The sequence below is a fragment of the Loxodonta africana genome, chromosome 18, assembly GCF_030014295.1.
Source record: "Loxodonta africana isolate mLoxAfr1 chromosome 18, mLoxAfr1.hap2, whole genome shotgun sequence".
NCBI classification, from domain to species: Eukaryota; Metazoa; Chordata; class Mammalia; order Proboscidea; family Elephantidae; genus Loxodonta; species Loxodonta africana.
Window position 1 is genome coordinate 83,530,325 of NC_087359.1, and position 17,390 is coordinate 83,547,714.

The following is a 17,390-nucleotide window of genomic DNA, read 5'->3' on the forward strand; positions in this document are numbered from 1 at the left end:
TTCTTTACGTGACTTGATATTGACTGTTGTCTCCGAGCCATCTATAAGTTATTGTCTTAGTTTATGCTTGCTTCCTGTGTCGTAGCTGCTTGCTTTGTTTTGTTTTGGTATACCGCTATGGGTTGCTTGAGTGAGCTAGCTTGATTATTTTCAGCTTTGGAACTCTGGTGTCCTGTCTCCAGCTGGCTAGATGTGTTATCAGGTATATCAGTCTAGGAGTCCATTCAGTTTTCTTGTATGAATTCAGCTCAGGTTTCCAGGTAGCTGATCATCAAGTGTGTGGTACAGGCTCTGTCCTGCAGTCTTAGAGGGGCAGGGGTGATTGGCGTAGATACCGGTATCTGATTGCAGCAGAGGGTCAAGCTCTGAACGAGGCAGGGGACTAAGAACTGACCCCCAAGTGTCTCTGAGGAAAACGCATCTCTGTTCCCTAGAGCATGCTGGTGGGTGGGTCCTGCAGACGGACCATGGGCACCCAAAGTTTCAGGTTGTAAGGAGTGGGAGGTACCAGTTATCTTTGGACCCCTGTCGCGGGTGGCTGGGTGACCTGAGTGGAGCTACCAGTCCTCAGGTCCCTGATGTGGGTAGGTGAGGACCCTGTTTAATAGGCAAAGCAATGTCAAACATCAAACGCCCACCTCTCCACGGCACCGCTGAAATGCTTGGACTTTGCCAACAAGGGCCTATTCTCCCGAAATAGGCCCACACAGGTCCATGAAGAAGGGAAAGGTGCTCAAGGTCCACAGACGGTTTATGCCTGGACGGGAGTCGCTTCTGTCCTGAGATGCCCCGGTTAATGGAGCTAGCAAATTACCTCTTCCCCCCAGTTGCATTTTTTTTCCTTCCCCAAGGCCAGGAGGACGGCTCCAGGTGCTCACCAGGGTCTATCTCAGGCCTAGGGATTCAGCCGCTGTAGCTGGCGTGGGGGTGGGGGGGCTCAGTAAAATATCCGCAAGTACTTAGCTTTTGCGGAGAGTGCCCTTCTGTTCAGGTTCTGGAGGTGTGAGTGGGCTGTGTGGCTGCTGCTTCTCCCCGAGGAGACTGCGGCCAAACGCTAGGACCCGCCCGCCGCTGCCACCTCCGCTGCTCCGGGAATGGTGCCTGAGGGCTCCCCACGATTCAGGGCCGGCAACTCCTCTCCGCTTCTGAAAGGTCCCTTCCTTCCCCTACCCCTCAGTTTGTTGTCTAAGCTTGCCTTTGATGCTCAAGGCTCCCAGCTTGTTACAAATATACTCTTTCACTTGTTTTTTCAGGTCTTTGTTGTAAAGAGGGCGCCAAGGATGTGTCTGTCGAGTCCGCCATCTTGGCTCCTCCTCCCGTTAGTTTTCTTTTTTTAATGTATTTTCAATCTCTCGTAATAGAGACATAGACTTTTAAACCAAGAAAAGAAAAAAAATCCGCTGCCATAGGGTTATTATATTTTCTAGGTGAATTAACCCTTTTATTGTTTTTATTCTCCGTCTGTTTATGCTAATATACTTTTACTCTGAAACCTATGTTATTTGGTATTAGCAAAGCAAGTCGAACATTCTTTTGTTTGGTGTTTGCATATTATACCTTTTCCATCCATTTATGTATGTTTTTAATTTTATTTTGGTAAGTCTTATTGCCTGGGCCTGAAAGTCGGAGCTAAAGCCCAGGGCCCAGGGGCCTCGACTCAGAATCCAGAGAATGCGACCAATACCTGGAGTCTGGAGGGCAGGGCCATTGTGTGAATCCTCTCAGAGAACAGAGGATTATTTTCCAGCCTTGAGGGCTAATGGAATATATTCTATAGACTTTCTTTACTCCTGTCATCACTACTTTCCCTGCAATTTCTCCCATTTGTAATGGAAATATCTAGTTTGTGCCTGGTTTGCCATTGTACTTTGGAAGCAAACAAACTTGTATTCTAGATTTCACAGGTAAAGAAGAATTTGTGGATTTTGGACTTGGAGTTGATTTAGGGCTTTTGCTGTGATGTGATGTGATAGGGTGAATGTGTCTTACATGTAGCAAGGACATGAATTTTTGGAGACCATTGGGCAGAATGTCATGGGTTGAATGTGTCCACCCAAAAGATGCGTCAACTTGGTTAGGCCATGATTCCCAGTATTTTGTGGTTATCCTCTACTTTGTGATTGTAATTTTATGGTAAAGAGGATTAGGGTGGGATTATAACACCCTTACTAAGGTCATATCCGTGATCCAGTGTAAAGGAAGTTTCTCTGGAGTTGGCCTGCATCACCTTTTATCCTTTTTTCTCTTTTTTACAAGAGATAAAAAGAAAGGGAAGCCAGCAGAGAATGGGGACCTCATGCCACCAAGAAAGAAGCACTGGGAGCAGAAATAGTGCTTTGGATCTGGGCTTCCTGTGCTAAGAAGCTCCCAGTCCATGGGAAGATTGAGGAGAAGGACCTTCCTCCAGAGCCAAGAGAGAGTCCAAGCTGCACTGAAGGCTCTGGCAAAAAACAAGGCTCCAGGAATGGACAGAATATCAACTGAGATGCTTCAACAAACAGATTCAGTGCTGGAAGTGCTCGCTTGTCTATGCCAAGAAATTTGGAAGACAGCTGCCTGGCCGACCATATTTATGCCTATTCCCAAGAAAGGTGATCCAACAGAATGCAGAAATTATCGAACGGTATCATTAATATCACACCCAAGTAAATTTTTGCTGAAGATCAGCTGTAGCAGTATATGCACAGAGAACTACCAGAAATTTAAGCTGGATTCAGAAGAGGACGTGAAACCAGGGATATCATTGCTGATGTCAGATGGATCCTGGCTGAAAGCAGAGAATACCGGAAAGATGTTTACCTCTGTTTTATTGACTATGCAAAGGCATTCGACTGTGTGGGTGATAAAAAATTATGGATAACTTTGCGAAGATGCGAAATTCTGGCACAGTCGATTGTGCTCATGAAGAATTTGTACACACAGCAACTGGCAGTCATTCGAACAGAACAAAGGGATGCTGTGTGGTTTAAAGTCAGTAAAGGTGTGCGTCAGGGTTGTATCCTTTCGACTGACCTATTCAATATGTATGCTGAGCAAATAATCTGAGAATCTGGGGTATATGAACAAACACGGGGCATCAGTATTAGAGAAAGATTCACTAACAACCTGTGTTATGCCGATGATACAACCTTGCTTGCTGAAAGTGAAGAGTACTTGAAGCATTTATTGATGAAGACCAAAGACCACAGCCTTCAGTATGGATTGATCACACCTCAACATAAAACAAAAATCCTCACAAATGGACCAATAAGCAACATCATGATTAAAAAAAAAAAAAAGATTGAAATTGTCAAGGATTTCGCTTCACATGGATTCACAATCAACACCCATGGAAGTAGCAGTCAAGAAATCAAATGTCGGATTGCACTGGGCAAATCTGATGCAAAAAAAAAAAAAAAAAAAAACTTAAAACACTCTTTAAGTGTTGAAAAGCAAAGATGTTGCCTTGAAGACTATGGTGTGTGTGACCCAAGCCATTGTGTTTCAATCTTCTCATATGCATGTGAAAGCTGGACAATTAATAAGGAAGATCAAAGAAGAATTGATACTTTTCAATTATGCTTTTGGCAAACAATATCGAATAAACCATGGACTGCCAAAAGGACAAAGAAATCTGTCTTGGAAGAAGTACAACCAGAATGCGTCTTGGAGGCTAAGATGGCAAGACTAAGTCTCATTTACTTTGGACATGTTATCAGGAGGGATCAGTCCCTGGAAAAGGACATCATGCTTGCTAAAGTAGAGGATTAGCAAGAAAGAAGACCCTCAATGAGATGGATTGGCAGAGTGGCTGCAACAATGGGTCCAAGCATAACAGTGGTTGTGAGGATGGTATAGGACCAGGCAGTGTTTTCTTTTGTTGTTCGTAGGGTCACTCTGAGTTGGAACTGACTGACTCACGGGCACCTAACAACAACAGCAACAATGACAAAAGATATTGAGCATACTTTCATGTGGTTATTGGACATTTGTATATTTTTCTTGGGAGAAATGTCTATTCAAGTTCTTTACCCATGTTTTATTTGAGTCATCTAGTGTTGTTATAACAGAAATACCACACGTGGATGGCTTTTACAAAGAGTAATTTATTCTCTCACAGTCTAGGAGACTAGAAGTCTGAATTCAGGGCGTCAGCTCCTAGGAAAGTCTTTCTCTCTCTGTTGGCTCTGGGAGAAGGTCCTTGTCATCAGTCTTCCCCAGATCTAGCAGCTTCTCAGTGCAGGGGCCCCTGGTTCAAAGCAAATGCTCCTGGCTCTTCTGCTTGGTGGTAATGAAGTCCTCCAGTCTCTCTGCTCCCTTCTCCCTGTTATATATCAAAACAGATTCACTCAAAATACAATCTAATCTTGTAGGTTGAGTCCTACCTCATTAACATAACTACCTCTAATCCTTCCACATTAACATCATTGAAAAAAAAAAAAAAAAAAAACCTTGCCCTTGAGTAGATTTCAACTCATAGCAACCCTATAGGAGAGAGTAGAACTGCCCCATATGGATTCCGAGGATCACCTAGTGGATTAGAACTGCCAGCCTTTTTGTTAGCAGTCCCAACTCTTAACCAGTACACCACCAGGGTTTCCAATTAACATCGTAGAGGTCAGATTTACAACACATATGAAGATCACAAGGATGATAAAATGGTGGACAATCACACAATACCGGGAACCATGGCCTAACCAAGTTGACACACATTTTGGGGGGACACAATTGAACCCATAACATGTTGTTCATCTCTTTTTTTCTTTTTTTTGGTGATTTGTAGGAGTTCTTTATATATTTTAGATATGAATCCCCTATCAGATATTTGGTTTGCATTTTTTTTTCTTCAATTCTGTAGGTTATCTCTTCACTTTCTTGATAAAATCCTTCGACGTACAAAAAAAAACAAAAAAATTCACTTGATGAAGTCCAGTTTATTTTTTGTTGTTGATGCTCATGCTTTTGGCTTCGTATCAAAGAATTCATTGTCAAAAAAAGGTTTTGAAGTTTTAACTCTGTTTTCTTCTAAGAGTTTTATTTCTTTTGGGAGAAATGTCTCTTTAAATTCTGTAATCATTTTGAGTTAATTTTCATATATGGTGTGAGGTATGGGTCCAGCTTCATTCTTTGGCATATGGGATCCTGTTGTCCCAGCACCGTTTATTGAAGAGGCTATTCATTCCCCTTTGAATGGACTTAGCACCCTTGTCAGAAATCAACTGGCTATAGGTGTATGGGTTTATTTCTGAACTCTGAATTCTATTCCACTGGTCTTTGTGCCTATCCTATACCAGCAGACTTACTTTTTAATTTAAGACAGTTCTTCTTAAAATGTACAGACTTCTTACAAAAATAGTGGACCCCAGGAACTCCAGACCCAGGAGCCCTGGACCTGTTCCTAAATTGAAGTTTAGATCTCTGATTGCGTCTGGGAAACTCTACTTGTTGTAATTGGAAAGACATAGATTTATTTTGTCGAGCCTTTGTTTTCAGCTCAGTTTCTGTTCTAAGGTTTTGGCTAATTGTAGGCTACGGTGGTTAATAGGGAAATTTTCACATTCTCTAAATTTAACTGATGTCATTTAACTAAGTCAGCTAACTAAAACCATTTTTGTAAAGGACTACACCCTGAGTTAGCTGTAATCCTTCTGCAAAAATGGTGTTAAAAGTTACCCTGTTTTCCTCTTCTTCTAGGTTCAAGCCTGAATTCTCCATAAAAAGTCTGGTCAAGCGATGTCTGTAGTGATAAACATTCTCACCCTGTTCCTGCTTGCAAGCTTGAACTTTAGCCCAAACAATCTTATAGGAAAAAATCTTTGTAAAACATTTGGTTAATTTTGTTGTAAGAGGTATAGTCTGAGTTACCAAATCAGTACCTGGGACGTTTGGTTGGATGGACAATGATTTCTCAGGTTCTTTCCAGTTAGCTTCTTCCTACCACCTTTGAGCACCCCCAGGTCCTAGCAACATGTGTAACAAGTTATATAGATCACCTGGACCAGACTCATAAGTTTCTGCCAGAATTTTAAATTCTTCCTTAAATTTCTGAGGATCTTCACACAGGCTGGGGAACTCTAAGAACGGTGTGAAGTTTGGCCTTAGACCAGGAGGCACCAGTAACCTCAGGCTGTCCGCCTCCAGTTTTGGGGTATTTCACCTTAAAAGGCATCTCAGCTATGGGGCTAGTTTCAGCTGGAGGTTTGGTCCTTTCCTCTTGAACCCCTTCCTCTTTTCCATGATAAGGAAGTTCTGCTGAGGCAGTATCTTTGCGATTCCTTAATCAGTTCTGCTTGTCTAGATACAACATCGCATAATGAAGGAAATTTGCTGTCATTTTGCCATTTGAAAGCTTCCAAAAAACAATTAAAATAGGCCTTCCATTGGGTCCGATTAATCTGGGAGCTTTTATTGGTTTTATTCTCTTGGAAAACTTGGTGGCCTAGTGGTTCAGTGCTCCTGCTGCTAACCGAAAGGTCAGCAGTTCGAATCCGCCAGGTGTTCTTTGGAAGCTATGGGGAAGTTCTACTCTATCCTATGCGGTCGCTATGAGTCTGACTCGAGGACACTAGGTTTGGGTCTTTTTTTTTTTTTTTAATTTGCTGCACAGAAAAGTTAACTTAGTGAGTTCAGAACTGCCATAACATAGGCATTGATCAGTACTATTTTCCTTGATAAGTGCAGGCCGTCTTTGAGGGTACTGAACTGAACTGGCGCCATAATTCCTGACCGTATATCAAACAGGAGTCCCAGAAGGGAATGCTTTATGGTCTTTAGAAGCGCTGTTCCCTATCTTAGGAAGCACTACCAAGTGGCAACCAGGTGATCTAAGCCAAAATGGAGCCTTAGAAAAACAAAAGGAAAAAAGGTTCCTGCGAAGAATGATAATTTTCGTCCACTAGATGGCAGACTCGTCAAGCTCCAAAGGGTTCAAACTGTGACTGGAATCCGGAAACAAAAGACAGAAAGTTCAAAGGACACACTGAAAATGTAACACTTTCAGGGTTTGCCAAAAGCGCATCAGGGGCTTTGCCCTGCGCTCTTCCAGATCCGAGACCCCAAAACGCCACAGCAAACAGCTGTTCAAAGGATAAGTAGCCAAGAGAAAAGAAAGAATGATCAGGACCACACTTCACAAGATGAAGCCACTAGGTGGCAGTCTGGGAACGCAGTTGGAAACCCAACGTTGTAACAGGCTTCCGAGGACAGTAAAGGTGGAACGCGAAGTTCCAACAAGCTTACAGGCTGATTCCACCGCGAAGGAGAAAAAGAAAAACCGGGAGCAGAGAAACGACTTCGGTTAATCTCCACAAAAAAAAAAAATGCACCGAAATAGTTCGGGGCTAGATTCTCAACAGAGTCACGGGGAAATGCACAGTTTGCTTTTCGGGAGCACTTACCCCCAGACAGCCAGAAGGGTCCGAAAAAGCTGCAGGGAGGGGCACACAAAGGGGCCCTGGGTGCCAGAGTCCCGTGTTTCAGGTCTTCGGGTCTCCGGGGGAAGGGTAACTTCAAAAACCCTGCCGATTAACTACGCCAAAATGTTGGAGAGAAATGACTTTCCAGCTCCCTTAAGGTAAAATCGAAAGAGATTTATTGCAGCGGACACGTGGCAGTGGGAGATCGCAAAGTCTCAGGCTGACGTTCCGGAATCTCAGGGGAAGAAGGCAAATCAGGAGTAATCAGAGTGCTGAAGGGGGAGAATAAAATTACAGTTTTTCTTGTTGGTTCACAGTGACGAAGGTCAATCAAAGGCGCGACAAGTAAAGCACAATCGTTGTCATTATTGCTTACGTGAGTCGATTGACTGGCTACAAGACACAATTGAAAGACAGGAGGTCAAGGGGGTTTCACCTTGGTTACAAAGCAGCCACAGGACGGATATTCTCAAGACTGGTTGGTTAACAATCACGTTGCTCAGAATGTTAGCTCTCCAGATGAGAATGGAAACAAGGAGTTTCCATGATCTCTCACTTTGCTGGGCATGTCAGAAACCTGAGGAGGCTGATACCAAAAGTTCGCCTTAAGTCTTCACATTCTTTAGCCTGATCCGCAAAGCAACTCATTTCCTTCATGGTGATGGGTTGGTTCCTAGGGAAGGAAGGTAGAACCTGGGGGAAAGCTTACCTGGAGCTGCTAGACAGCCAACGCCAAACCTAAGGTGAAAGACTACATTGAGCGCTTAGAGTTACTTTAGTCTCTTTACAGACAGATCAGATGCCTGTTTTTATTTTCTATGCCTAAACAGTCTTTTTTTTTTTTTTTTCTCATCAGTCCTTTGTGCCGATTTCCTTTCTCCAACAGTTTCCTCAAGGTGCATGCCTTGCAAGTAGATGTTTAAGTTCTTACTTACTTGTCTGGAAATGCCTTGATTGCCCTCACATTTAGCCTGGGTTAGAATTCTACTTTAAATCAGAATTTGAAAGCATTACATTATAATCTTCTCCTAGCTAATTTGCTGCTGCAAAGGCTCTGGTCATGTTTTCTGTTTGTTTGTATTGTTGAAGAACAAAATCCCACACTCTATTAGGAGTGAAAGAAAATGAGTTTCATTGAGGAATAGCAAGGCCATCACCAAATAGCAGCTCCCGCCTGAAGGGATTACTCCATGTTTGGCTGCCAAACCACCCTCCCCAGGAAAACTATTAGCCCCTCAGACCCCCATCTGCTGAGATTAACCCAGTTGTGTCTGAAGAGCCTTTGTCTCAGTCGTCCACTAGGGTGATGTCTGAGTCACTGCCTGGGGCATCATCCCTTAAGGCAGATGTCTTATAAGACATTGCTGAATGTTCTCCAGACACATTCCCAACACCCATTGTTGCTTCTAGGCCTATAACTAGACTGAAGTCCTAGTCTCTCTTTTCATGACCATATTGCCAGCTTCTCACCCTCTGTACCCTCCCATCTCCCCTCCAGACAGGAGATGTCAACACAGTCTCAAGTGTCCACCGGATGTAAGTAGCTCACTCCTCAGCAGCATCTGTCTCCAACCCATCGTGCAGTCCAATCCATGTCTGATGAGTTGGCTTCACATATGGTTCCTGTCCTGGGCCAACAGAAGGTTAGGGGACCATGACTGCCGGGGCCTTTGTAGTCTCAGTCAGACAATTAAGTCTGGTCTTTTTACAAGGTTTTGGGGTCTGCACCCCACTGTTTCCCTGCGCCCTCAGGGGTTCTCTGTTGTGTTCCCTGTCAGGGTAGTTATCAGTTGTGGCTGGGCACCATCTAGTTCTTCTGGTCTCAGGATGATGTAGTCTCTGGTTCATGTAGCCCTTTCTGTCTCGGGCTCATAATTACCTTGTGTCCTTGGTGTTGTTTATTCTCCTTTCATCCAGATGCGTTGAAACTCATTGATGCATCTTAGATGGCCGCTTGCTAGCCTTTAAGATCCCCAGACGCCACTCTTCAAAGTGGGATGCAGGAGGTTTTCTTAATAGATTTTGTTTTTCCAATTGACTTAGATGTCCCCTGAAACCATGGTCCCCAAACCCCTGCCCCTGCTTCGCTGACCTTGGAAGCATTCAGTTTATTCAGAAAACCTCTTTGCTTTTGGTTTAGTCCAGTTGTGCTGACCTCCTCTGTATTGAGTGCTGTCCTTCCCTTCACCTAAAGTATGTATCTGCTATCTAATTGGTAAATACCTCCTCCCACCTTTCCTCCCTGCCCCCTCTTGTAACCACAAAAGAATGTGTTCTTCTCAGTTTAAACTATTTCTCGAGATCTTATAATAGTGGTCTTATATAATATTTGTCCTTTTGCAACTAATTTCACTCAGCATAATGCCTTCCAGGTTCCTCCGTGTTATGAAATATTTCACAGATTCATCACCATACAGTATTTATCCTTTGGAACTGACTTATTTCACTCAACATAATATCGTAACATGCATCAGGACTTCATTTCTCTTTATGGCTGAGTAGTATACTGTCATGGATTGAATTATGTCCCCCGAAAAATGTGTGTATCAAGTTGGTTAGGCCATGCTTCCCAGTATTGAGTGGTTGTCCTCCATTTATGATTGTAATTTTATGTTAAAAGGGTTAGGGTTGGATAACACCACCCTCACTCAGGTCACCCCCCGATCCAAGATAAAGGGAGTTTCCCTTTGGTGCAGCCTGTGCCACTTTTTCTCTCTCAAGAGATAAAGGGAAACAAGGAGAGAGTTGGGGACCTCATACCACCAAGAAAGTAGCACCAGGAGCACAGTGTGTCCACTGGACCCGGGGTCCCTGCACCAGAGAAGCTCTTCGACCAGGGGAAGATTGAGGGCAAGGACCTTCTTCCAGAGCCGACAGAGACTGAAAGCCTCTCCTGGAGCTGTTGTCTTGAATTTGGACTTTTAGCCAACTTTATTGTGAGGAAATAAATTTCTCTTTGTTAAAGCCATCCACTTATGGTATTTCTGTTATGGTAGCAGTAGATGACCAAGACATGTACCATTATGTTTATATACCACATTTTGTTTATCCATTCATCTGTTGTCGGACATTTCAGTTGTTTCCACCTTTTGGCTACCGTGAAAAGTGCTGCAATGATCATTGGTGTACAGGTTTCCCTTGGCATTCCTGCTTTCAAATATTTTGGGTATATATCTAGGATTGCTGGGTCATATGGTAGTTCTATGTTCTACTTTTTCAGGAACCATCCTACATATTTTTTAAATGACTGGTGTCTATGTGCATGGACCTGAGGACTCTGTTCCCCAGCCTGTTCACAGTGGTATTTCAAAAGATATTTCCTTGCACTAAACAAAGACAAAAAAAAAAAAAAGGAAAATGGACATAACAGAAGAGACAACAAAAAGAAGAGAAAAAATAGAAGAAAAGAAAAAAAATACAAACATACAAAAAAAAACCTGTCTTTGCAACTTTGATCTGTGCTTCAGGGTCAGTCTGAGGCGAAAGGATAGGTTCTTCTTAGGTGTTTGATGAGCATCCGTTTTTTCCTAAGCATGCATGTAGTGTTCCCAGTCTCCCCATAGACACAGTGTTTTAGCATGCGCTAAATTCTGCCAGTGAAAACCTTATGAATAGCAGCAGAACATTGTCCGATATAGTGCTGGAAGATGAGCCCCCCAGGTTGGAAGGCACTCAAAAGATGACTGAGGAAGAGCTGCCTCCTCTAAGTAGAGTCGACCTTAATGATGTGGATGGAGTAAAGCTTTCAGGACCTTCATTCGCTGATGTGGCGGGACTCAAAATGAGAAACAACAGCTGCAAACATCCATTAATAATTGGAACCTGGAATGTACGAAGTATGAATCTAGGAAAATTGGAAATCGTCAAAAATGGAATGCAATGCATAAACATCAATATTCTAGGCATTAGTGAGCTGAAATGTACTGGTATTGGCTGTTTTGAATTGGACAATCACATAGCCTACTATGCTGGGAATGACAACTTGAAGAGGAATGGTGTTGCATTCATCCTCAAAAAGAATGTTTCAAGATCTATCCTGAAGTACAACGCTGTCAGTGATAGGATAATATCCATATGCCTACAAGGAAGACCAGTTAATATGACTATTATTCTAATTTACACACCAACCACTAGGGCCAAAGATGAAGAAATAGAAGATTTTTTATCAGCTACTGCAGTCTGAAATTGATCGAACATGCAATCAAGATGAATTGATAATTACTGGCGATTGGAATGCGAAAGTTGTAAACTAAGAAGAAGGATCAGTATTTGGAAAATATGGCCTTGGTGACGAAACAATGCCGGAGACTGAATGACAGAATTTCTCAAGACCATTGACTTCTTCATTGGAAATACCTTCTTTCAGCAACATAAACGGTGGCTATACACATGGACCTCGCCAGATGGAACACACAGAAATCAAATTGACTACACCTGTGGAAAGAGACAATGGAAAAGCTCAATATCATCAGTCAGAACAAGGCCAGGGGCCAACTGTGGAACAGACCATCAATTGCTCATTTGCAAGTTCAAGCTGAAACTGAAGAAAATCAGAGCAAGTCCCTGAGAACCAAACTATGACCTTGAGTATATTCCACCTGAATTTAAGGCAAGGTGTGCATGGGTTTAATTGTGCTTATTAACAAATCTCTGGTGCACAGTTTCACCTCGTTTCCCATACCACCAAACACAATCCGAAATGGATCACACTTATCCACTTATTCCCTCTCACAGGCTCAAGCACAGCCTGACACACACCACCGTCCTCCCTTCCTCACCTCCACCACGGCAGAGGGCACTGGGAAACACAAACACACACAGTCTGACCCCTTCGAGCTGCTTAGCAACCCAGCTCTCGAGGTCACTGCGTACAGGCCAGAGCTCTGAGAGAAATCTGGACCCTGCCTCCCAGTCTGCCGCAGCGTTTCTGGCCTCGGACTACATTTCCCTAAAGGCATCACATTAAGACTCAATCTGACGTTGTGTGTGGGGAGGTTTCTAGAACCTCTGGGGAGTCACTTGAGTACAGCGAGATAGGTCGACTCAGAACACAGCAGGGTGAAATCCACACTCCCAGAAGAGGCGCTACAGGGGTACGTCTGCTTGAGGACCTCAGGTTCGGTTTCGGTCACTGTCGCTGCTCCCGGATTCTGCTGGAGCTGGCCGGTTTCTTGCTTAAGACTACATGTCCTGGCAGCCACCGCGGCCCCGCCGTCCTGTACACTTACGTCGTTACGTCGTCGTTCCGCCTGCGTCCCCCAGGGGAGCGGACGTCCTGACTCGTTCGCGCAGGCGCGCAGCACCTGCGCCGGAACACTCGGAAAGAATCTGTTTGTCCGGTGCTGGAAATGCGGGGGTGCCGGCGGGTTTCGGTGCTGCCAGGAGCTGGTCCACTCGGCCTGCAGACGCCATTTCTCCGAGGCCGCAGCACGCCAGGCTCATGTTCTTGAGGAACTAGGCTCTGCCGGTGCGGACTTGCGGCGTTGCTCCCTCGCCGGCGCCGACCCCGGGGTTCCGACCAGCGGAGCGGCGGGGCGCAGGGTGTCGAGGTGCGTGCCGCCCGCCCGGCGCCTCAGTCGTCTCTGTGGCCGCGTGGTGGGCTCCCCTGCGCCGCCGGCGCTCGCGGCTGCCGGGTCCCCCAGCGTCTCCGTGCACTTCCCCTCGGGCCGAAGACAGCGTCCCGCCGGCTGAGAATCGCGCAGTTCTAGCTGCAGCGGTTTCTTCACTTTCCTGCACCAAGAACCACGCCCCTGAAGAAGCCCCGACAATGGGGATTTACACCCGGAAGTGTCGGGAAAAAGACCACCGTAACAGGATCCCCAGTCTCCCTTGAGAGCCCTGTGGGAAGAGCTAACCCTCTGTTCGGAGGTTGTAGGAGGTGCTCGTAAATCGTTCTGTAGGCTCTGAGAAAGGCCTCAGGTCCTCTGGTGGTTTTTCTTTCCTCAGTTCTGTTTTTCTGCAAGAGAATCACACAGAGGAAAATAATACTGTACATCGAAAAGACTTTTCCCGAAGTAAGTTGCCGTTTTCTTTCTTCCCTCAAGTTTCTTCACTTTCAAGATGTCTTCTACCTTCTGCAACTTCTTCCTGAGGAGGAAGCACCACTCGGTGACAGTACTCCAGGGATGGATGGACTCACAAGTTTAGCTCCACTCCCCAGCCATACCGCCCCGCTGCTTCTCACCCAATGACAGATCAGTCCTTTCTGGTCTAAGTTTTTTGGGTTTTTTTAATTTTTATTATGCTTTAAGTGAAAGTTTGCAAATCAAGTCAGTCTCTCATACAAAAATTTATATACGTCTTGCCACACTCTCTCAGTTGCTCTCCTGCTAGTGAGACAGCACACTCTTCTCCACTCTCTATTTTCACGTCCGAACAGCCAGCTTCTGACCCCCTCTGCCCTCTCATCTCCCCTCCAGACAGGAGCTGCTGACATAGTCTCATATGTCTACTTGATCCAAGAAGCTCACTCCTCACCAGAATCATTTTCCATCCCATAGTCCAGTTCAATCCCTGTCTGAAGAGTTGGCTTTGGGAATGGTTCCTGTCTTGGGCCAACAGAAGGTCTGGGGACTATGACTCCCTCGGTCCTTCTCGTCTCAGTCAGATCATTAAGTCTGGTCTTTTTACAAGAATTTGAGGTCTGCATCCCACTGCTCTCCTGTTCCCTCAGGGTTTCTCTGTTCCCTGTCAGGGCAATCATCAGTTGTAGCCAGGCACCATTTAGTTCTTCTGGTCTCAGGCTGATGTAGTCTCTGATTATGTGTGACCCTTTCTGTCTCTTGGGCTCATAATTACCTTGTGTCTTTGGTGTTCATTATTCTTCTTTGCTCCAGGTGGATTGAGATCAATTGATGTATCTTAGATGGCTGCTTGCTAGCACTTAAGACCTCAGACACCATTCTCCAAAGTGGAATGCAGAATGTTTTCCTAATAGATTTTATTATGCCAATTGACCTAGATGTGCTCTGAAACCATGGACCCCAAACCCTCGCTCCTGCTCGCTGGCCATCGAAGCATTCAGTTTATTCAGGAAATTTCTTTGCTTTAGGTTTAGTGCAGTTGTACATACCTCTCCTGTATTGTGTGTTGTCTTTCCCTTCACCTAAAATAGTTCTTGTCTACTATGTAATTAGTGAATAACCCTCTTCCTCCATCCCTCCCCACTCTCGTAACCACGAAAGAATGTTTTCTCCTCTGTTTAAACTATTTCTCGAGTTCTTATAATAGTAGTCTCGTCTGATATTTGTCCTTTTGCAACTGACTTATTTCACCCAGCATAACGCCTTCCAGATTCCTCCATGTTATGAAAAACTTCTTTGTTTTCTGGTTTAGTCCAGTTGTGCTGACCTCTCCTGTATTGTGTGTTGTCTTATCCTTCACCTAAAATAATTCTTATCCACTATCAATTTAGTGAAAAACCCCTTTCCTCCCTCCCTCCCTCCCTCCCTCCCCTCTCTTATAACCATCAAAGAATATTTTTGTCTCTGTTTAAACTATAATAGTTAAAACAGTTCTTATAATAGTGGTCTCATACAATATTTGTCCTTTTGCAACTGACTAATTTCACCCAGCATAATGCCTTCCAGATTCCTCCATGTTATGAAATGTTTCATGGATTCATCATTGTTCTTTATCGATGTGTAGTTTTCCATTGTGTGAATATACCATAATTTATCCATTCATCCGTTGATGGGCACGTTGGTTTCTTCCACTTTTTGCTATTGTAAACAGAGCTGCAATAAACATGGGGGTGCATATATCTGTTCCTGTAAAGGCTCTTATTTCTCTAGGATATATTTCAAGGAGTGGGATTGCTGGATCGTATGGTAGTTGTATTTCTAGCTTTGTTTAAGGAAGCACCAAATCGATTTCCAAAGTGGTTGTGCCATTTGACATTCCCACCAGCAGTGTAGAAGTGTTCCAATCTCTCCACAGCCTCTCCAACATTTACTATTTTGTGTTTTTTGGATTAATGCCAGCCTTGTTGGAGTGAGATGGAATCTCATTGTAGTTTTGATTTGCATTTCTCTAATGGCTAACGATTGTGAGCATTTCCTCACCTTAGCTACCTGAATGTTTTCTTTACTGAAGTGCCTGTTCATATCCTTTCCCCCTTTTTTAATTGAGTTATTTGTCTTTTTGTAGTTGAGTTTTTGCAGTACCATGTACATTTTAGAGACTAGACGCTGATCAGAAAGTCATAGCTAAAAACTTTTTCACAGTCTGTTGGTAATCTTTTCACTCTTTTGGTGAAGTCTTTGGATGAGCATAGGTGTTTGATAATTAGGAGCTCCCAGTTATCTAGCTTCTCTTCTGGTGTCTGTACATTGTTGATAATTTTTTTATACTGTTTATGCCATGTATTAGGGCTCCTAGTGTTGTCCCTATTTTTCTTCCGTAATATTTATCGTTTTAGAATTTATAATTAGGTCTTTGATCCATTTTGAGTTAGTTTTTGTGCGTGGTATGAGGTATGGGTCTTGTTTCATTTTTTTGCAGATGGATATCCAGTTATGCCAGCACCATTTGTTAAAGATACTGTCTTTTCCCCCATTTAACTGCCTTTGGACCTTTGTCAAATATCATCTGGTCATATGTGGATGGATTTATGTCTGGATTCTCAATTCTGTTCCACTGGTCTATGCATCTGTTGCTGTACCAGTACCAGGGTATTTTGATTACTGTGGCGGTATAATCGGTTCTAAAATCAGATAGAGTGAGGCCTCCTACTTTGTTGTTCTTTTTCAGTAATGCTTTACTTATCTGAGCGCTCTTTCCCTTCCATGTGAAGTTGGTGATTTGTTTCTCCATCTCATTAAAAAATGTTGGAATTTGGGTCGGAATTGCATTGTATCTATAGATCGCTTTTGGTAGAATAGAAATTTGTACAATGTTAAGTCTTCCTATCCATGAGCAAGGTATATTTTTCCACTTATGTAGGTCTCTTTTGGTTTCTTGCAGTAGTGTCTTGTAGTTTTCTTTGCATAGGTCTTTTACATCTCTGGTACGATTTATTCGTAAGTATTTTATCTTCTTGGGGCCTACTGTAAATGGTGTAGATTTAGTGATTTCTTCTTTGACTCTCTCTTTGTTGGTGTAGAGGAATCTAACTGATTTTTGTATGTTTATCTTGTATTCTGATACTCTGCTGAACCCTTCTATTAGTTTCAGTAGTTTTCTTGAGGATTCTTTACGGTTTTCTGTGTATAAGATCATGTCATCTGCAAATAGAGATACTTTTACTTCTTCCTTGCCAATCTGGATGCCCTTTCTTTCTTTATCTCGCATAATTGCTCTGGCTAGGACCGCCAGCACAATGTCGAATGAGAGTGGTGATAAAGGGCATCCTTGTCTGGTTCCCTGGTGGTGTAGTGGTTAAGTGCTATGGCTGCTAACCAAGAGGTCCGCGGGTCGAATCCGCCAGGTGCTCCTTGGAAACTCTACGGGGCAGTTCTACTCTGTCCTATAGGGTCACTATGAGTCAGAATCGAGTCGATGGCAGTGGGTTTGGTTTTTTTGTGTCTGGATCCTGATCTCAAGGGGAATGCTTTCAGACTCTGTCCATTTAGGATGATGTTGGCTGTTGGCTTTGTATAAATGCCCTTTATTATGTTGAGGGATTTTCCTTCTATTCCTATTTTGCTGAGAGTTTGTATCATGAATTGGTGTTGAACTTTGTCAAATGCCTGTCCTGCATCAATTGATAAGATTATGTGGTTCTTTTATTTATATGCTGGATTGCATTAATTGTTTTTTAATGTCACACCATCCCTGCACACCTGGTATGAATTCCACTTGGTCATGGTGAATTGTTTTTTCAGTATGTTGTTGAATTCTATTGGCCAGAATTTTGTTGAGGGTTTTTGCATCTAAGTTCATGAGGGATCTAGGTCTATAATTTTCTTTTTTTGTGGTGTCTTTATCTGGTTTTGGTATGAGGGATATGCTGGCTTCATAGAATGACTTTAGTAGTATTCCATCCTTTTCTATGCT

General features: G+C 43.6%; 1 long non-coding RNA gene across 1 annotated transcript; it reads right to left on the reverse strand.

Moving 5' to 3' along the window:
* Nucleotides 1-4,065: 4,065 nt before the first annotated feature.
* Nucleotides 4,066-12,915, reverse strand: LOC135228133 (uncharacterized). The gene is made up of 2 exons (XR_010318472.1): nt 7,377-12,915; nt 4,066-4,303 (listed from the first exon to the last, which is right to left on the reverse strand). It is a non-coding gene; the product is annotated as an uncharacterized LOC135228133 (long non-coding RNA).
* Nucleotides 12,916-17,390: the final 4,475 nt, after the last annotated feature.